Here is a 22,593-nt window from a genome sequence, read left to right on the forward strand (position 1 = left end):
ATTTTTCTAACCATTTATAGCTTAATTCCAGCATGTTTTAACCTCTGTTTTGGGTTGGTTAAGTCATTTGAGTCTTCTTTTGCATGCTTGTAGTATAAGTGTCCTCACAAGCTTGGTGTTTTAGGCCTCTAGATACCGCTTGTTTGAGTTGATTGCATTGTTTTAGTGCTTTTTTCACATAATTTCAGCACTATTAATCTCTTGAACCTCCCTCATTTCTGGACTTTTTCATTTGCTTTGAAGGTTGATTCAACCTTGGGATTATGTAAGCTTGAGAATGAGGTCCATGCTTAATGGTTTAATCCTCTTTTGGGAGTTCATTACCAAAGGCATGACACCTCTCTCTTGCCTTAAACCACCCTTTGTTTGACACTTCCTTCTCTTTAGAGGATTTGATTCACCAATGGACTTAATTGGTTAAGGAATGGTTGGTAATCTAAAATGAGTAACTAAAAAGTTACAACTAAAATGGTGCAAGATAAGAATTTGATTGTGTTTCGGTGTGTTCAATCGGATGTTAATTGAACACAAGGAAAATTGGGACATTTCATACTCAAAGTGCTGAAATGTGCCAAGTTTCCAAGGTCTCCATTGCCTTTGACCATGCATCATAGGGTGAAGGCTTTTGGTCTTGTTTGTGCATTTATTGAACTTGTACATCTTAGTTCTTTGGCCATCATGCAATGAAATTGCTTGATTGATGGTTTAAGAGCTAAGTGTATCACTCCTTTGAGATGTTTTGATGATAAGAAGGGATACACAATACAAATAACCCTTGACAAATACATTATTCTGCTCTATTTGCTCTTTATTGCAGCAAAGAAGTCTAGTCAACAGTGGCCGACCGACCATCAACAGTGGCCGACCGGCCCCCCTGTCGGCCACCAGTGCAAATTCAGTAGTGTCCTTCTGAGACAGAACATAGTTGGTCCAGAAGTGGAAAATCAATGCAATGGTTTTGCAACAGAGGCTTTCAGAGGCAGATAGTGGATGTTCTTCATGTGCAAACCTAGCATGCATAAGCCTCCCTCGCTTCCCGGGACTAGTTAATTAGTTTAATTAGCAATTAGTCATTTATTTGTTATAATTAGTTAGTTGTAGCTAATTAGTTTGTTTTGTACTTATTTAATCTATTTCAGATTGATTAATTAAATTAGTTTGTGTTGTAAAAATTTAATTAGCTTAGCCTAGTTAAATTATTTAATTGTTGTACTTAATTAATTAGTTTAGGGTAGTTAATTCTTCATTTGGTTTGTAATAATTAGCTTATCTTAATTAGTTAGCTAGTTAGTTCATTCGGACTCTCTTTCGTGAGAGCGCAATGTTATAATAATGTGTATGTCTTCCAACCCCACATCTTTCTCATTTTTATTTACCAGCTTTTGATGGTTAGATTAGGGATATCACGTTTCAAATAGCATATCGCATGCTTGCATCCTTTCATCTTGTATTGTATGCACTGAGGCTCGGCGCATCATTCTAACTGCATTGTTGTTTAAATATATTCTTTGAATACGTGTTTAACCGCATGTTATCAAGTTGCCTTATATGTCATATTAGTAGCTGAGCCTATTAGTTGCATTATTGCATGCGTTGCATAAGACATTTGACATAGTTAGGAACATGCATTTTTCTAACTCTTTTGTTTTATCTTAGCTTGGAGTTTTAGTGCTTTAGCAAACTTGCATGAGTGTGAGTGATTGCCATGACTAGCACACTTGCCATGAGGCTAAGTGCTTACTTCTTAAACTGTTTGAGTACTTGTGGATGAAGGCTTATTGCTTAAATTGGAATGATTCAATGAATGTATGTTTTTAAGCCCACTTTGTCAAGTGGCAAATTCACAAACTTTAAGCCCACTTTGTTAAGTGGCAAAATCAAACCCTTTTCGAAACAACAAACACGAAATTGAATTTTCCCAATTTAGGCAAACTAGTCTATACCTTGTGTGCTCACATCACATAGTAAATGCTAACCTAATAAACCAAAACAAGATCATGTAATGTTGATAAAATTATATCATGATTAGTAGAGGCCGATCTTTGATCAGGCGAGCGGGGGTGCTCAAATGTATTCATGACCTTCCCCTCTTGTACCTAAATTCCCAAGCCGAGACAATCTTAATGATGATGGACATGTGGCCTTTGGCACGAGTCATGGGTTTCCTAGATTTTTCAAAAATAAAATATTTAGGTGGCAACTTTGTATTTGACAAAGCAGTCCATTTTTTGCAATTTGATTGAAAATTGATTTTTTAAAAGATTTGCCGGATTTGGACTCTTTGGTGTTTATTAATTTCACATTGCACTTGTGAGATTAGATTCAGAACCGCGAGAGTCCAAACTATAGGACTTATTCCGAGCTTCCGAAAGGGGGCACGAAAAAGTCGAGCTACACCTTGTATGGCCGACATTATAGATCGCTGGGTTGTTGGGCTGTGGTGGGTGATGCACCAGTTGTTGGGTTCGAAAATTGTTAGAGAGACGATCGAAAAAAGTTGCTCTCATTCGTAAGAGGTTAGCTACAGCTTAAAGCCGACAGAAGAGTTATGCCGATTAGAGGAGACGGCCATTATCTTTCGAAGTTGGTGACCATGTATTCCTTAAAATCTCACCAAGGCAAGGTTTGATGAGATTTGATAAGAGTGGTAAATTGTCTCCAAGGTTCATTGGGCCTTTCAAAATATTGGAACGAATTAGGGAAGTGGCATACCGGTTAGCCTTACCACCACAACTTTCTAGGGTTCACAACGTGTTTCATGTATCCATGCTTAGAAAGTATGAACCCGACCCTTCTCATGTGCTTGATTGGGTTGATTTGGAGGTAGATGAGGATGCCTCATAAGAAGAGCAACCGTTTCAAATTTTAGAGACCCAGGAAAAAGTGTTGAGAGGAAAGACTATACCTTTGGTGAAGGTGTTGTGGAGACACCAATGGGTAGAAGAAGCGACCTGGGAACGAGAGGCGGAGGTCCGCTCCAAGTATCCAGATTTGTTTGAAAATGCTTAGTTGTCATAATTTGTGATATTCCCTAGTGTTGGATGGAAATGTGTTACATTGTTAATCACGTGTTATTGTGCATGTTGTTATTTCAAGCATGTGATTATTGCGATTGTCATAATTATGGGTGGAAAATTTCATGCTTATGCTCATCACGAATTGTTGTTGTTAATATTGTGACTAAGGCATTTGGAAACCATGATGTTAATCGTGAGTTTTGGTTGAGAATTGATGTTGTGATTTGAAATTATGTTTAGCGGGGGTTAATTACTAGAAATCCTTGCTTGTTTGAGAAGTTGATTAAATTTCGGGGATGAAATTTCCTATGGTGGGGAGGTTGTGATGATCGGGTACGTAAACCACCACGTTCCTCTTTCATTTATGTTGGGTTACTCTTGTTAGAGTGTTGGGTTTAACTTGAAGTTTTGTTAACTGTTTGGGTTTGTTGTATTTGGAAACCTTTCTTAAAATCCTCGTTCTTATTTATTCTGATGTCAAGTTTCACATGTTTTGGGAGGCATGAGGTTGAATCCGGGATTTTCTGTGTAGTAGGTAAAATTTCTAACTGGGAGGCAGGGCCGCACGTACGGGGGCTTGGGCCACACGTGCAGAAGGTGAGGCCACACGTGCAGAAAATAGGGGTGGTCTGAGTGCAATACTAGAATAATTGCACATGAAGCAGTAGGTGCGGGGAATGGAGGGCCGCACGTGCAAGGATGGAGGTCGCACCTGTCGTGGAAGCGTACCACACATGCAGGGAAAGGCACCCACATACGGGAGTCTGCTGAGTCTGAAAATTCCCTCAATTTTTCCTTCTTAGGCTGTGTGTATATCACTTTTACACATCAATCTCTCTCTCTCTCTCTAAAACATTTTTCTCTCCTTTCTCTCTACATTTCCTACACCAAACTATATTAAATCCTTGATTTCTCCAAATCCAGTAACATTTTGACCCTAGTTCCTTGATCAAAGTTGGAGAACTCTTTAAGGGCTACATTGTGTACGGTGGAGATTAAGTTTCAACACTTGAGGTAGGGGATTTTTCTTTGAGTTATATATACATTTTTACAAAGTATATTGTTATTGGGACTCTTTCTTGTTGTGATTGAACTTGGATTTGCCTCATGTGTTGTGAATGCTTTTAAAAGTGGGTTTCCATAATGTTTTTCTAAAGAGTCTTGAGATTTTGGGTTATTGTGTTATAGAGGAGTACTACCTTGAAATAATTTCTTTCAAAATGAAGAGAAAACCTAGTTTATGGAAACCCTAGAAATTTTGGAATTTTTGAGAAAATGTAGTGATGTTGTGAAATTGATATTTGAACAATATTATGACAAATGTAGACATATGGAACTCCATGGTACATAAGAATTAGTTGGCTTTGATGTTGTTCAAAATGTTGATATAGTCATGAAATGATAAAGTAGATGAAAATGCATGAGATGTGGAATGTTGTTGCTCCTCGATAGTGATTGATGAGCATATATGTTTATCTTGTGAAATTTCAATAGAAAGAGAAATGGGAATTGTGATCACAATGAGGAAAAAAAATTGTGGAAGAATTGAAAATGGAAGAATATTGCTAAGTATTATTTTATGTTGCATTGACATTTCAATTCATTTGGTTATTACGAGTTTTGAATTGAGAATTGAAAAAAAGAGAAGTGTTTGTGAAATGAGATTCCATTGAAGTGTTTTGGGATAAATACGTTGGTAAGTCTGGATAAGGCGTGTAGAGAAAACTGATTAAGTTGGCCTGAGTGTCCAGGGTGAAAGACGGAAAACACGCGCGAAGGAGGTACCACGTGCCTTCTGGTTAGCTACCGATAAAGTGGGGATTTGGTAGTGCTAGTTATGCCTACTTGTAGACACCAACCTAGGGATTACTTGAGTCGTATTTACCGCCCCTTGAACGTGAATAAAATTTATTGGATTGTTGAAATGTCGAGAGTTCATTGTGCATGAAGGTTTTCAACAGGTGAAAATGTGACTTTCTTTTAAAAGTATAGCATGGCCTGTGCATTTCGTTGTCATGAGACTTGTATAAATGTATATACTTTGTTAAAAGGTTCCTATTGGGTTTTGTGCTCACCCCTATGGGATTTTGTGCAGGTAAAGATGTGGTGATTCTGCCAAATTAAGGGCGTAGGTGTTTATGTTGAGAGCACAAGGCTCTTGTTTTGTTGTGATTATGTTTCGCAAGCCAAGGGCTATATTTGAGTGGGTTCGAGTAACCATTTTGTATAATCGGGTTTAAGCCTTAGAATTTGTAACTCCTTGAGGGCATTTATTTATTTTGACTGGATGTTTTACATGACATAGATTCATGTACTAAAGTCATTGAATGTATAATTGCATGTGGAACTATTTTGTAAATCCCGTATGATTATGTATTCTAGTGTTGGAGATTTACTTTTATTTATCGTAAGGAGCAGTGGAGGATGTATTTTATTGGATATATTTTCTTTGGGGTGTTACACTTATGCTCCCATTTAGTGAGATTGTTAGGAGAAGTCCTATGATCAATATCTCATACCAATTTTTTTTGATTTTATTAATTTTAAACAATTAAGAAAATTCTCATTGGCTAGCTTGTATTTAACTTTTATTTTAAAATCCCATATAGAGTTTTGATTTTAAAAATAATTTTATATGAGATTTTCAAACTCTTATAATATTTAACTTTAAAATAATTATAATCCCACATTGAGAAATAAAAAAGTGAGTTGTTTCACTTATATAAAGTGAATTTTATACTCCCATTTAATTTTGTAGTATTGTGTATGTTTCAGTTCAAGATGGTTTAAATTTTAAGATAAAATTTAAAAGTTTTAATTAATTAATTTTGTTGTAAATTGGTTGGTCTTTTGAATTAGCCGATTAGGCTGAATCGTTTTCGGTTTGACTAATTCAATGGTTTAACCGCAGTTTTTGCTGTTTTATCAAAATATATTGCTTAGATTTATTTGATTTCAAATAAATTGAGATTGACTTGATTAAAAATTGAACTATTAAAATGAACGGATTTTTTAACAATTGCCAAATATAATGGATTCTTTTTTTATTTTTTAATCTCAATTGTCAATTAACCAAATTAACATTAAAAAATAAATAAATAATTTTTTTTTTGGCTTAAATAGTTAAGTGACTATTACTAAAATCAAATAGAAATAAACATTTTTTTCCCTATTAAAAGTGGCAGTTGGTGAAACTTATTTTATAGAATAAAAAAAGAAAATGGGAAATACATGTGATAATGTAGACATCCCATTTTTGACTGACCTAAAGACTCAGATGTCATCGTTTGTGCACGCGATGATTGCGCATGTTTGTGCTTGTTTCGAGCGCCCGAAGGTCTCAGCTGAGCGCCTTGTCTCGGGGCCTCTTAACTCTCTTCTTTTTGGCCTTGTTTTTGGACCGAACCTTGGTGCCTTTGCCTAGAGGGAGAGAGAGGCCTGTAGGCCACTTTTTGTAGCTGTAGGCTACTTTTCTCTCTGGTAGGCCACTTACGGTGGCCGGAAGGCTAGTTTCGGGAGCTTTTGGCTGAGTGCCTTGTCTTGGGGTCTCTTGGATCCCTTCCTTTTGGTTTGTTTTTAGACCATACCTTGTTGCCTCTTGCCTAGGGGGGGCGGAGAGGGCCTTGCCGGCCACTTGTGGCATTTGCTGGCCACTTTTCTCCCTTGTAGGCCACTTTAAGTTGCCGGTCGGCTAGTAAAGTGGCCGGCAGGACACCTTAACTGGCCGGTAGCCACTTTTTCTCCTTTTTAGATATTTGTAGATATTTTCAGCCAGCTGTGGCTCACTGAACTCATCCTCCATACACGTGTATGGAGGGATTGAGCAAGCTTTTTGGCTTGCTTGCTCTATAAAAGGGGAGCTTCCTCCCTCTTGATTTCGGTTCAGAAATTTCAAAGCAAAAAATATCTCTCTCCCTCTAGAATTCTCACTCTCTCTCTATATATATTTCTGCTATATTGAGCCTTAAAGTGCTGTTTCTTCACACTTTTGCACACAAACACCTGCTCAAACACCTTCATTTTGGAGCTGGAGTCCATTGGAGCTTGTTTTGAGGTCCTAGCATTGGTTTTGGTCCATAATTGCTGCTGAAGTTGCTGTCTTGCCATTGTTTCAAGGGTAAGCATATACTCCTTTTAAAGCTTTGTTTTGGTTAAGTCTTTCCCCACATTTGCATGCTATTTAAAGGCTGGTTTTAGCCTCTCAATAACTCTGATTTTAAGGCTTTATATGTTGGTTTGAACCTTATGGGGTTAGGGGGGGTGGTCCCCCTCTTTTGCTCTTTGGCTTGTTAAGCTTTTTGAGCCATCTTCCTTAGTTTTTGGAACCATCTCATTTTGGACTTTTAACCACTGAAACTCAGAGGAATTTTAGTGCTAAAAGGTTGGTCTTGTGGTCCAAAATAAGAGGGGGTGGTCCCCCTCTCCTTTTGTCTTGCTTGTATGCCTTGTTGGCCTCATACATGAGCATGTATTTCTCTCATTTGCTAGCTTTGTCCAAGCCTGTTTTTGTGACTTTTCGGACCTTCCGTAACTCTGTTTTGGGTTGGTTTGATCATTGGTTTCTTGCATCTTACACTTGTAGTGTAATCTTACTTGTTGGCCTAACATGCATCATGCTTTATGCCTCTCATTCTAGCTCATGTTAGCTCTATCTCAGCGTGTTTTTGCCACTGATTTTCCATGTCATAACTCTGTTTTGGGTTGGTTTGGTTGCCTCTTGCATGCTTCTTGCACTTGTAGTGCAATTTTGTACACTAGCCTAGTGTATTTTGTGTTTTAGCCTATTGATCTAGCATGTGTATGCTCTACTCCAGCACTTTTTTGGCTATGTTTAGCATGTTTTAGGTCTGATTTGAGTGGTTTTGGTCATGCATGCTTGGCTTTGCATAGCAATAGTGCATTTGGTTTTGCTAGTCTTGCACTTTGAAACCTCTAGCATGTCATATTTGAGCTTTTTACATGGCATGGCATCATTTGGCATGTTATTTCAGACCATATACCTCTGCCATATTCTTGCATTTATCGCCCTTTTGTTATGTGTGAGGGTTGAGCCTTATGCTTCACTTGTAAGCCAACTTGCATGCATGCTTGTCTAAGCTTTTGAGCTTCCATCTCAGCATGTTTTAGTCTATTTTTTGGCCTAATTGAACTCTGTCCAGAGCTGGTTTAGTCATTTGTACCATGTATTACATGCCTCTTGTGTAGGGCCTCTTACTAGCCTTATGCTTTGGGCCTTCTACCATGCCTTATTTGTGATGTTTGTGTGATATACCATCATCTAACATGTAATTTTAGAGCATATAGCCTTGCCATACTCTCATGAATATCACCCTTTGATTGTGTTTAAGAGTTGTGCCTCATGCCTTTATTGATGAGCCAATGCATGAACATCTTTTCCTTGCCTTTCATGCCATCATTTCAGAGCATTTCGACCACTGTTTTGGCATGCATGAGGTTTGTCTAGGGCTGGTTTAGTCCATTGAGCATTGCATTGCATAGTCCTAGTGTTGTCTACTTCACTAGCTTTCATACTTAAGTCTTCTAGCATGCCATACTTGTGTTGTTTGCATGATATGTCATCATTTGGCATATGATTTCAGTGCTCGTACCTTTGTCATGCTCTCATATATGTTACTCTTTCAATGTGTTTGAAAATTAAGCTTTGTGCCTTACTTGCGAGCAAACAAATGAGCATGCATTCTTTGTCTTTTGTGTCTAAGTCTTGGAGTGTATTGGCCACTGTTTTGGAGTATCTTAGGTCTGTCCATAGTTGGTTTGACCATTTGAGCATTGTAGTGCATGCCTCATGTGCAATACACTTCACTAGCTTTGATGCCTTGGCTTCTAAACATGCCATGCATGCATTGTTTAACTGATAGAATCTTGTGCATGCCATTTTAGCATTGAAAGATAAGTATGTTGTTTGCATTGCATTGTGTTTGGATCGGACATTAATCCAAACACAAGGAATGTGGCACATTTCATACTCAAAGTGATGAAACGTGTTGCGTTTCTCGATCGCCAACACCCTTGAGCATGCATGATAGGGTGGAGGTTCTTATGTGTTGTTTGTGCATTCACTAATATTGTGTGTGCTTGGCTCCTTGGCCATCATCCATTGAGATGCGTGATTGGTGGCTTGAGAGTCAAGTACTACGCTCCTTTGAGCTTAGGAAATGATCAGGAGAGTAGTTGCACACACATTTCCTTGTAAATGCATTGTTGTGCCTTTGTTGATCTCTGTTGCAGCAAAGTTGAGGTTCTGGAAAGGAAAGTGGCCGGCCGGCCACTTGCACTAGCTTGCCGACCACTTGAAGTGGCCAGCCGGCCAGTTGAGGTTGCCTGCCGACCAGTTAAAGTGGCCGGCCAGCCACTTGTAGCAAATTTGTCCAGAATGCTCCTGTTTTGGGACAGATGCAACCTGAAAGTGTGTTCGATGTTCTGAGGTCACTGTGAATGCAAACAGAGACAACTTATGGCATGGCAATGCATTTCCGGGCGAAGCAAACCGAGCATGCATATCTCCCTCCCCTCGAGGCCATTTTAACTACTTTGTTCAGTTATTTAATTTGTTGGTTTTTGTAATTAATTAGTTAATGTGCTTAGCTAATTTTAATTCATCTTTGTAATATTCTAATTAGCTTAGAATGGCTTTTTTCAATTTGGTTTGTAATAATTAGTTAGCTAGAGTTAGTTAATTAATTGGTTTGTAATAGTTAGCTTAATTAGCGTAGCTAGTTAGCTTTCATTTCATTCAGACCCTCCGTCGAGAGGGCAAATGTTGTAATAAGTGTGCATGTGTGTGTGAATGTCTTCCAACCCCACGTCTTTCTCCCTTTTATTTGTCAGCTTTTGATGGTTAGTTTTAGGGCATGTTTTAATTAGCATACTTATGCTTTGCATGCGTGCATCATTCATTTGTATTGCATGCACCGGGCTCGGCGCATCATTCAAACTGCATTGAATTTCAATACCTACTTGAATACGTGCATCAAAATTGTTGCAAGCCATATGCCATATTAGATAGCCGAGCCTATTTAGTTGCATTTTTGCATATGTTCCATTAGTCATCTTAACATAGCTAAGATCATGCATTGATTTCTAACTAGTTTCCTGTTTTGGCTCGGAGTACACTGTGAGTGTTTACGCTTTAGCATCCTTGCATGTGTGTAAGTGTTACCATGATAGCATGTTTTCCATGAGGCCATTTGCTTAAGTGATTAACTGCCTGAATGCCTGTGATGGAGGCTTGATTGCCTGAATTGGAACAACTCGATGATTGTCAGTTTTAAGCCCACTTGAAGTGGCAAAATCATGTTTTTTTCAAAGCCCACTTGAGGGTGGCAAATCCGCGCTTTAGCCTACTTACAAGTAGCACTTTCAAACCATTTTCGAAAACAAACGTGACTTGAATTGTTCCAATTCTGATGATTGTGTCTATACTTGTATGTTGTGTGCGTCACACAGTAAGTTAGATTAATAACCAGAATAAAAACGCATGTGTGTTCAAAAACAACATATCATGTTAGTAGAGGCCGATCCTTTAATTGGGTGAGCGGGGGTGCTCATTTCAGGACTCTCCCCTCTCGTACCCAAGTTCCTGAGCCGAGGCAACTTCGGTGATGACGGACACGTGGCCTTAGGCACAAGTTAGAGTTTCCTAAATTTCCCTAAAACAAAATATTTCGGTGGCGACTCTGAAATCTGGCAAAGCAGTCCATGTTTGGCGCTTTTAATTCAAAATTGATTTTTCAAAACCAATTGTCGGATTTGGATTCTTTGGTGATTTATTAGTCTTACATTGCACTTTGTGAGATTAGATTCAGAACCGTGATAGGAGTCCGAACTGTAGTAGCTAGAACCCAATTCGTGCCCTCTCCGAAAAGGGGGGTGCGTGAAGAGCCTTCGGGCGGTCTACAGTTTCTGGCGACTCTGTTGGGGATTTAGAGAACTTGACTCGAACATCATGATATGTTGTTTTGTTTACACTTATGTGTTTCTTTGCATTGCATTTGCATTGGTGCGCCTAGGACACCGTGTTTGCCATCTTCTATTCTTGAACGGTTCGCTGGAGGCTTGCTTGGAAAAGCGTGTGCCATAAGGTGGACCGGTTACGGGCTCTGCCACAATGGGAGCACAAACCTCAGTTTGTACCGGGGCACCCTTTTCGACCATTCAACCTAGTTGTATATCGGAAGCCGTAGAGACCATTCCAAATTAGGATAGGTTGCTTACCCGAATGTAGGTTGTTTGAAACCGCTGCATACGTAGTGAAACCCTAGCTCCTGACAAAATAGGACAGGGAAACCCTACCCCACCATAGGGGTGTTTTGGCTCTCACTTGCTTGCTATGTGCTGTTAGGGATGTGTCTCTATAGGATGCATGTATCAGTTTCCAAGTCTGGATATCAGTCTGAGGACATAAGTATTTGGGGGTATCAGATTTGAGGTGGTGATTTGGGGGCAGAGATCAGTGTTTGAGAACAGTTTGTTCAGCTTACGATATCAACTGTGTGTTGTCCTTAACTAAAGCCGGAATGTTGTCCGTTTTCTGATTTTTGTTTTCTTTTTGCTTTATTTATCTTTTTGCAAGGTAGTATTGCATCATTGCTTCTGAAAAGGCAGATACCCCCCGAGCACTCTGGACCAGAGTTGAGAGAGTTCATCGATCTAAGGATCTAGTTGACGGACAACCAGTATTAGTTTCTTTTCCCCCTGGTTACGAGACGGAGGTCGTCCAGGCACAGATCATTAGTACAGTGGTTACCAGATCAGCTGTCCTTATCCACCTCACCTGTGCACAGTTGGGTTGACATATCTGCTTCCACCTCAGAGAGGAGATACACACCTGTTCAATCAGATCAGCAGTTTCCAGTTAATATGGAGGACATGATGCGTCAAATCCAAGAGACCATGCAAGCCATGCAGCGGGATGCTGCCCGTTAGGCAGAGATTACCATCCGTCAGGCGAAAATTATGGCTCAACAGGCAGAACTAATTGCTAGACTTCAGCAGCAGCAACCCCAACAAGCCGGAGTATCTACTTCGCATCCACCCCTACCCCCACCTATGGTTTCAACACCCGGGGAGGCGGCTTACGTCCAGGAAAATACGAATGTTCCAACAAGGCCAGTCCCACTGCCAATCCCACCTCAGATGTCTAAAGCACCGGCTAATCCAGTGGACACACCATTTGAATTTGAGGTGGATCCAACAGCGCTAAAAGTGAGCAAGCTAGAAAAGATGTTCAAAAGAGCTCAAGGTGTTAATTCCATTCCGGACATAGAGGATGGATACACCAACTCAGCGGTAACGTTGCCGGACCGGTTCAAGATGTCGCATATAGACCGTTTTGACGGTTCTGGAGATCTTATGGTACATCTGCGGTTGTTCTCGAATATCCTACGGCCAATGGGCCTCTCCAGATTACAAAAGCTTTCACTCTTCGGTCGGACCCCGTCGGGTATCGCGGTCATCTGGTATACCAAATTGGAGGACTCAGTGAAAAGAAGTTGGGAGGAGATAGTTGAGGCCTTCGTCACCCAGTATTCATACAACACTCAGATCGAGGTCATGACCCGTGATCTCGAGGCAACTAAGCAAGAGCTGAAGGAGGGCTTCTCTGACTTTGTAACCCGTTAGAGAGCCAAGGCTTCTATGATGACCACCAGGCCGCTTGAGAAAGATCAGATAAGGATGGTTGTGGGGAACCTTCAACCCAAGGTCATGCAAAAAATGATCGTCTTACCCCTTCCCACCTTTGCTGACTTACACGAGATTGGGAAATAGATTGAGGATGCCATAAAGCAAGGTTTAATTGACCACGAGAGAGAGCAGCCCAAGAGGGCATTTACCCGCAGTTCGAATGCAGGCATGAGTAGTGCTGCAGCTGCCAGAACTTCCAATGTGGGCATGGTCACCACCACCACACCAAAAACAGCCACCCCATTCACCGGTGCGTCCGATACCAGCTCACAAGCAGCCAGATATCCACCCCGAGGCCAGAGGACCTTTACACCATTGTACATGCCTCTTTCCGAAGCCTTAGGGGTTCTCATTAGAAAAGGGCATTTGAAGCCCCTTGAGCCACGGCCATTACCAAACAAACTTCTTGCTTCCCATAACCCAGCCAAATACTGTGCCTTTCACCAACAGCATGGTCACGACACCGACTAGTGCTACAGACTGTGTCATGAGATCTAGGATCTTATTGACAACAAGGTGATTACGCCTCCAGAGAAGCCGAATGTCACTACCAACCCATTCCTACCACATAACCAATCTTCACCACCCAAACACATCAACCTGATCCAAACCGCGGCCATTCCATATGACCCAAGCATATACATTACACCCTCCCACCTACCCAAGCCTGAGGTGTTCATCCCCGAAAGCACAGGCCTGTGCATGGTGGGCATCTCCCTAACCCAACCTAAACCGGTGGTGGTGACTGTCGAAGACAGAACTGGGTTGGCTTTGGAGGAAGATGAGAATAATGATTCAGAGCCTGAGGGGTCTGAGAGCTTTGCTGAGGAAGTGTACAACCCGGGTGGTTATATCGTATCAACAGACCAAGCTAAGCCGAGTGTAGAATTGCCAGTTGGGGCAGAAATCAGTGTTGTCCAGGAGGATGGGCCTAGTCAGGGGCTAGATGACCTAGCGGAGCTGGAGGAGGATATTGCCAATCTACAGTTCTTTAACGAGCAGGATCAGGGGGATATGAGCGTCAATTGGTTTGACTTGAATGGATCAGCAGATACCACCGGGTGGCTCAGTGACGAGCCAGATGTTGTTAAGGAACCTCAGCTAGAACAGAGACCATCAGAAATGGGAACACCTACAGTGGCCAAAACGGCCGGGAATCAGGAAGAATCGTCGGAGAGCACCGGTGCGAAGAATTTTGCTCGGGATTTGGGCAGTCTATGTATAGCCAATACGGAGCAGGAGGCTGCATTAAAGAGGTTTGAGCAAGAGAATGTTGGTAATGACAACAGGGCTAGAAAAGCCAAGGCACCTGAGGATGCAGAATGTGTTGTGAGCACAGAAACAGCTACAGCGGAACCGGACAGCTGTCTGTCGGTTGCCGATGGCATGTGGTGGGAAGACGACGACTTACGTCTTGTCCATACTGACGAGGACTGGAGGCAGAACCAACCGGATGACACTTGGTATATTGAGGAGGTTGGCCATATCACCAGGAGTGGGCGGTACTTCAAGCCCCCACACTTGGACCAACCAGAGGCGTCCGGAAAGAACAAAGAAGCTGAGAGGCAGAAAGAAAAACTGCTCGAGGAGGTGGCTGTACTGAAGCAGCTTAAGAAAATTCAAGCAGACATCTCCATCTGGGAACTACTTATGGCCTCAAGGATTCACAGACAGGCCGTCATTACAGCCATGGATAGGACCAAGCTTTCAGTCGATACAACTCTTGAGCAGTTGGTAGGGTTGGTTTTCCTGGGAGGAGCTTCCCCGACCTTGGCCTTCAGCGATAAGGAACTATCGCCCGAGGGCTCCGATCATAACAAGCCGCTCTACATCTCTGTGGAGTGTATGGAAAAGTGGATACCGGTGGTTTTGGTCGACACGGGGTCCGCAATCAATGTGTGTCTGTCGAGAACGGCATATGCTATCAGGTTGAAGCCTGCGGATTTCGTGCCTACAGCCCAGGTGATACGGGCCTATGATAATACCAGCCAGGAGGTGATGGGGACCGTACAGATCAAGACTAAGATTGGCCCGGGACAGCATGACATTGAGTTTCATGTCTTAGATGTTCCAGCCACCTTCAATCTGCTCCTTGGGCGGCCGTCGCTACACCAAGGGAAAACCGTCTCTTCCACCTTACACCAAATGTTAAAATACCCCCATGGGAACAGGATGGCAATTGTTTTTGGGAATTCTTCAATATATCCGCCGCCAGAGGTTTCTACACTAGTTCTAGAGATTGAGCACAGCACGGAGGATGTTTTTCTATCAGGATTCACCCTAGCTGAGGCTCGGGTTGTGTAGGATATGCTAGCTATTGATGAGGGACTGTACGTCAATGCACAATCTGTCTACCTTATGAACAAGCTTCAACAAATGCCCGGGATGGGATTGGGACAAAGTGGCCGAAAGGGTGTCACAGCATTGGCCGAAGTGTCGCATAACCCATATACCTTTGGCTTAGGTTATCTGCCTACCAAAGAGGATTGGGCTAGGAAATGAAAGGAGATGGCCGGAAGAGCCAAGGCAAAGTAAGCCAGGAAGCACTATGAGTTGGTGCACCGACCTATCTAGGGAACCCTAAACGGACGCTTTGTCCGGGAGAGGGAAGACTTCCCGTTTTGCGGTTTTCCAGAGCCCTGGCTGAATTTAGAGAAAAGGCGCTTGCCCGACTTCAAGATCTTTTTTGACCTTCAGTTATCCGGGGATGAAGTTGCCAAAGAGCAGACAAACCCACTAGCTGAGGCTGAGCAGTGCAAGGAGGAAGATTCATTGAGCACAGAAATTGAGATGGGGGTAGCGCTGGCTTGTCTCCTCTTAGATCCTCAGATCATACCAGAGTGCTTGGGGGATAACTACTCAGTTTCCATGATCGGGGATGAAGCGGTTGTGGGCCCATCTTCTGGCATTCAGGATGCATCCATGGCACCCTCCCTCATCTGGCAATACGATGAGGGCTTTTTATCGAGTAGTTTCGGATCAGGTAGTGAGCCAGAATCTGATTCCACAAAGTCTGTGGAGTCGGAATCAAATTCTAGCTCTTCTGAGTCTGAGTCCAGTATTCCTGAGGGTGATAACCCAGATGCCACTGTCCTGTTCAGGTCGTCTTTTTTGTTTTCCTTTGAGTCTGTTGTAACCGATAGATCAGATGGACTGGATGTTATTAATGAGAACTATATAGTTATGGCTTCTGAGTACTTTTCTGTGCCTTTAATTTATTGCATTAATCAAGACTTTCAAAATTTTGATGAAAATGACGAGGAAGAAATTCCTCCGATTTTGAAACACTTAATTGATCAAGAGCAGGAGAGGTTTGTAAAACCTTTGGTTGATGAAATCACCTCAATTAATGTTGGTACTGAGAAGGACCCGCGGCTAGTCCAGATCAGGTCCAGGTTGTCTTTTGAGGAACGCAAGCGCTTAGTCGCTTTATTAAAAGATTTCAAAGATGTTTTCGCGTGGTCCTACGAAGACATGCCTGGAACCGATCCTAAGATTGTACAGCACCAGATCCCTCTTGACCCAAAGGCCTAACCTGTTAAGCAGAAGCTCTGAAGGATCCGCCCGGACTGGGTCCTAAAAATCAAAGAAGGGGTCACCAAGCAGATCGACACAGGGTTCCTGTTAGTATCTGAGTATCCAACTTGGTTGGCCAACATAGTTCCGGTGCCAAAGAAGGACGGAAGAATTCAGGTATGTGTGGACTTCAGAGATTTGAACAAAGCCAGTCCGAATGACGACTTTCCTTTGCCACATATCGATGAATTAGTGGATTTCACTACTGGGCATGCGCTGCTCTCATTCATGAATGGGTTTTCAGGCTACAATCAGATTTTGATGGCACCCGAAGACAGGGAGAAGACTGTTTTCACTACCTCATGGGGAACCTATTGTTACAGGGTGATGCCGTTCAGCTTGAAAAATGCAGGGGCTACATATCAACGGGCTGCAACCACAATTTTGCACGATATGATCCACAAAGAGTTTGAGGTGTACGTGGACAACATGATTGTCAAGTCCAAAGAAAGAGAGGGCCACCACACCGCCTTGTAGAAATTTTTCCAACTGATCAGAGAGTATAGGTTGCGGCTGAATCCTCAGAAATGTACTTTTGGTGTTACAGCGGGGAAAATGCCGAGGTTCTTGATCACACAAAGGGGTATCGAGGTCAATCCTTCCAAAGTCAAGGCCATCTTAGAAATGCCACCACCGAGGACTGAAAAGGAGGTGCGAGGCTTTCTGGGTAAAGTGCAATTCATAAGATGGTTTATTACAAAATTAACCTTGACTTGTGAACCACTGTTTGGTCTCCTGAAGAAAGGAAAGAAGTTCCAATGGGATGACCGATGCCAAGTTGCTTTCGAGCAGATCAAGCAATATCTACAGAACCCACCTGTGTTGTCGCCGCCAGAGCCGGGGAAACCATTGATTCTGTACCCATTAGTGACCGAAACGACAATGGGCTGTATGCTTGCACAGGAATTTGAGGACAAAGTGGAGAAGGCTATCTACTACCTGAGCAAGAAAATGTTGGATTATGAGACCCGCTACACTCCACTAGAGAAGGCTTGTCTGACCTTAGTATGGGCTACCAGGAAGCTGAGGCACTACCTGTTAGCTCACTCCGTAATTTTGGTTTCGAGATTAGATCCCATCAAATATCTCTTTGAGAAACCAACTCTTACGGGTAGGCTACCCCGCTGGTTGCTTTACATGACGCGCAAGTCTGTGAAAGGGAGAGCGGTAGTGGAGTTCCTAGCCAATCACCCAGTGAAAGGGGATGAAGCAGTTGAGTATTTGTTCCCAAACGAGGCCATTCTGCATGTTGAAGAAGAGACCTGGATGATGTACTTTGACGGGGCGTCAAACTAGTACGGGTATGGGATAGGGGTGTCGCTGATAGCACCCGACAATTCTCGCATACCCTTAGCATTCAAACTCCAGTTCAAAGTATCAAACAATAAGGCAGAGTATGAGGTATGTATTGCTGGACTAGAAGCCGCCCTGGAACTAGGGGCAAAACGATTGGATGTCTCGAACCTTGTTGTATCTCAAACTAAAGGAGATTGGAAAGTTAAAGAAGAAAATATGAGAATCTATCACCAGACCTTAGACATGCTGATTCCTCGATTTAAAAAACTGAACTTCGCCCATTTGTTAAGAGAGAATAACAGGTTCGCTGATTCATTAGCAACTCTATCTTCCATGATAAACATCCCTTTTGGAGTCCGGATGCGTCCAATCATCATCAAACTGAAATTCGTGCCAGCCTATGAGCTGATTGCTGCCATAGATAAGGTACAAGATCAAAACCCCTGGTATTACGATATTTGGAACTTCCTGGAAAAGGAGGCGTATCCACTAGGGGAAAATGCCAAAGATAAGAGGGCAATTCGAAGAATGACTGCTCAGTTCATTGTCTGCGGGGGTAAACTGTACAAAATGGGTCATCTTGGGATGCACAAACTGTGTGTTGATGTTGAAGAGTCCAAGCACCTGATGGAGGCTATCCATGGAGGAGAGTGTGGAGCGCACATGAGTAGGGTGATGCTAGCCCGGAAGATCCTTAGACAGGGTTATTACTGGTCGACTGTGGAGGAGGATTGTATTGGGTTTGTTCGCCGATGCCACAAATGCCAGATCCATGCAAACCGCATGAACATTCCACCGTTAAAGCTATACAATGTGACTTTACTGTGGCCGTTTTCAGACTGGGAGATTGATGTGATTGGGGCTGTCACTCCGAAGGGGTTAAACGGGCATGAGTATATTCTGGTAGCGATAGACTACTTCACAAAGTGGGTTGAGGCCCAATCTTATGCGGTGTTGAAGGTATCGCATGTTGCCAAGTTCATCAAGAACAACATCTTCTGTCGCTATGGGGTCCCAAATGAGATTATTTCGGATAATGGTTTCCACTTCAAGAAGGAGGTGATCAACTTGTTGGAGAAATACAACGTGGCTTTTCATAAGTCATCCACATACTGGCAGCAAACCAATGAAGCTATTGAGGCTGCCAACAAGAACATCAAGCATATTCTGCAGAAGATGGTGGAAACCTACAGGGACTGGCCAGATAAGCTGCCATTTGCTCTTTGGGGCTACCGGACTTCAATTCGAACTTCTTTGAGGCAACTTTGTATTCCTTGGTCTATGGGATGGAGGCTGTTCTGCCTATCGAAGTTGAGGTTCCGTCATTGCGGGTTATGGCTGAGTGCCAAATAGCTGAGGCCAATTGGCAGCAGAGCAGGTTCAAAGAACTCATGCTGTTTGACAAAAGAAGATTGAAAGGACTGTATTACGTCCAGGGTTATCAACGAAGAATTGTCAGGAATTTTAACAAGAAGGTTAAGTCTAGGAATTTGAATGAGGGAAATCTAGTGCTCAAAGACAACCGAGCTCCCATTCATGACCCTAAGGGAAAGTTCAGACCCAATTGGACTGGTCCCTACATCATCAAGTCAATCTGGTCGGGTGGAGCTGTCGTTCTAATGGATTTAGATGGCCTTGAGTTCTCCCAGCCGATCAACATGGGCAAGTTGAAGAAATATTATCCCTGAGTGGCTTGCTAGGCCAAAAACCCAAAAAGGTGACCTAGGCAAAAGTTAGATCATGGAAAATTTGAAATAATAAAAACTGAGCTCGCAAGGTTAAAAACCCAAAAAGGGCGGCAATGGCAAAAGTTAGAGCGCAAAAGGAGAGTGTTAATACATGAGTGAACCTGAACTGAACTACGTAAGGCTTGATTCCCATCTGTGGGTGTAGACACCCCATTTTTGACCGTCCTCAAGACTTGGACGTCACCATTTGAACACTCGGTGATCATCCATGTATGTGTTCGTTCAGAGTTCCCAGAGGTCTCGGCTCGCGTGCCCTGCCTCAGGATCTCCGAACTCAACCGTTTAGTGTCCGGTTTTGCACCAAACACTTGCATCTTGCCTTTGAGAGGCAGGGAATGCCTTATGAGGCATCCCCGGCATCCCCACACACCACCGGCAGTGGCTGGAGGCCACCGGCTGGTATTTTTCTTCCATCGGCACCTTTGTTTGCCGGTCGGCACACTTTATTGCCGGTCGGCATAGTTTGTTGCCGGTCGGCACTGTTTTTTGTCGAAATGACATTTTTGGGCAGCCGACCACTGTTCATCCACTTTATGGAGATATTTTGTGCCAGCTGTGATAGCTGGCACCAACTCTTCCCCCCTCCATACACGTGTATGGAGGGATCTCCCTCTAAGCAAGCTTGTTGAATAAGCTTTGCAAGAGGGAGTCTTATAAGAGGGGGGTCTTCCTCTTTGATCTAGGTTAGCTTCTTGCAACCAAAAATCAGACCTTTGAGATATAGATACATATTATCTCTATACCTCCCCCTCTCTCCTCCTTTGTGTGTGTTTCTTAGCTCAAAAGGTGGTTTTTACCTTACTTTTGCACCATTACACACACCATTACACCTTACTCCGATATTGAGGGACTTGGGGGGTTGTTTCTTGAGTTTTTGGACTGGTTTTGATCCAAAGAAGGAGGCTAGACCATTTGTTCTTCAAAGGTTCTTCAAGGGTGAGCATTTTGATTTATATTCCCCAAACTTGCAATAGTTTTTTACCTATCTAGCTTGCTGTTTTAGCTCTTGTGTATAACATAAAAAGGGCTTGTATTTTCCTGCTCTAGCACTTTCATTAAGGTCATTTTGTGGTTTGGGTGCAAACTCCCCCTTCTAAGCCTTGTTTGATCCATTTTGGTGCCTCTTTCATAAGGTTTTGTCCACTTCAGTGTTTTGGTCCTTTGACCACTGAAAATCAGTGTATTTTAGTGTCAAAAAGAGATGGTTTGAAGTCTTGCATAGGGGAGGGACACCCCTCTCCCTTCATGGTTTGTTTCCATGCCTTTTTGGGCCCAAAAAGGTAGCATGTGTGCTTGATGATCCTTGGCCTCATTTCAGAATTTTTTTAGGTATTTTAGGTCATATGTAACCTCTGTTTTTGGTCGGATTTGTGCCTCCTTGTATGCTTGTAATACTTGTTTTGTATTGCTCCATTTTGCTTAGAAGTACATCTCATGATTAGGCCATGATTCTTGTGTATGTTGGCTTAGTTCCATGAAGCTTTTAGTATTGTTTTTCCATGCTTAAAGTTTGTTGGTTATCCATTTGATCATGCTTGACATGTTTGTTAGGGTTGCTTTGTATTTTGGCTTGAAAGCTTTGAGCATGTTGACTTCTAGCATGCATGTTTGTGATTACCCTCATGATTTTAACATCACCAAGGACCACATTTTAGCCCAAGAATCATGTTTGTATGTGTGAATGCATAACCTCTTTCATGCCTTGAGGGTGTGTCCTCTTATGCCTAGGAGTGAGCCTTAGTGCATTTGTTTCATGGGAGGTACTTTAGCTGTCATGTTAGGAGGTTTTGGGGTCCCATTTTGCATGTAAAAATTCTGTTTTTACTTGTTTTAATCATGCCATGAGTAGTCATGTTGATGAAAGTGAAATGTTTCCCTTTTGTGCCTTAACCATAGGACTTTTGGCTTGCATGTTGGCATGAACATTAGCCCATCTATCGGACACTTTTGGCCATTGTTTCGAGGAGGGTGAGGGTCTGCCCCCTTGCCATTTTAAGCCATCTTTGCATGATTGCTTCATGATTGATGCATGGTTGCTTCATATGTTGTTGTAGCATGATAATTCTATTGCTCAAAGTGTCCGTGTTTACATCACATTTGTGTCTTGTATGTCTAATATTGCATGCTTGCCATACTAGTTGCATGATTCTTGGCATACCTTGCACATTGATATCATGTTGCATTTTGAGCCATGTTTTGCATAACATGCATTGCATTACTTGGTTTGGGGTGTCAAACCAAGTGTGAGAGTTGAGGGGCGTTCATACCACAAGTGATGTAACGCGTCTTAACTTTCGGTCCCCGAGGCCTTTGACTTCGCCATGATAAGGTTTCGGAGTTCATTGTGTTTGTTGCATACATCCTTACATTAAATGGCAAATTTGATCCCTTGAGTCATCATGCACCATTGATGGCTCAAAGATTGAAGGTCATGCTTCTTTGAGTTCAAAACATGATAGGAAGTATGACCATGCTTACATGTGTCCAAAAACTCCATGCCATGCACTGTCTGTTCTCTGTTTGCTGTCAAATTGTCTTCTGCAGGAAGTTTCTGCCGACCGGCAGAATTTAGTGCCGACCGGCACTATCTGGAGTGCCGAGGAATCCAACAAATGCCGATGGGAATTGTGAAGTGCCAGTGGTAATTCTGTCCGGCCGGTGGCGCTCTGCAGGATGCAAGGAACTTGCTCCAGTACTTTGGCAATTTTCAGAAAGACAAGGCAGTACAAACAGAGGCGGCAGGAGTACAGTACGGGTTTTTCGGGCGAGACGGATTCGAGCATGCACCATTCGCGCATCCCGAGGCAGAGGCTGCGGCTGCCCTCTTCTTTCCTTTGCCATCTTTTCTTTTAAATTAAATTAGAAATCTTGTAATAATTTTATTCGTTTATTATTTTGGGACTGTAATATTTATTTGATCCCTCCGAGTGAGGGTAAAGATGTAATAAGTGTGTGTGGGTGGTGTGTATGTCTTCCAATCCCCATTTCTTTCTTCCCTTTTATTTACCCGCTTATGATGGTAGATTAGGGCATTTTTTGAAATTAGCATACCTTATGCCATGCATGCGTGCATCCATGCATTTGTATTACATGCATTGAGCTCGGTACATCATGCTAACTGCATATGTATTTCAAATTCCAAACTGAATATGTGATAGTTGTGCATTTCTCACATACCATGTTTAGGATAGCCGAGCCTATTCTAGCAACACTTTGTATGCGATGCATTAGGCACTTAACATGGACTTGGA

Source organism: Camellia sinensis, chromosome 5 (assembly GCF_055761805.1).
Source record: "Camellia sinensis isolate YWXY chromosome 5, ASM5576180v1, whole genome shotgun sequence".
Taxonomy (NCBI): Eukaryota; Viridiplantae; Streptophyta; class Magnoliopsida; order Ericales; family Theaceae; genus Camellia; species Camellia sinensis.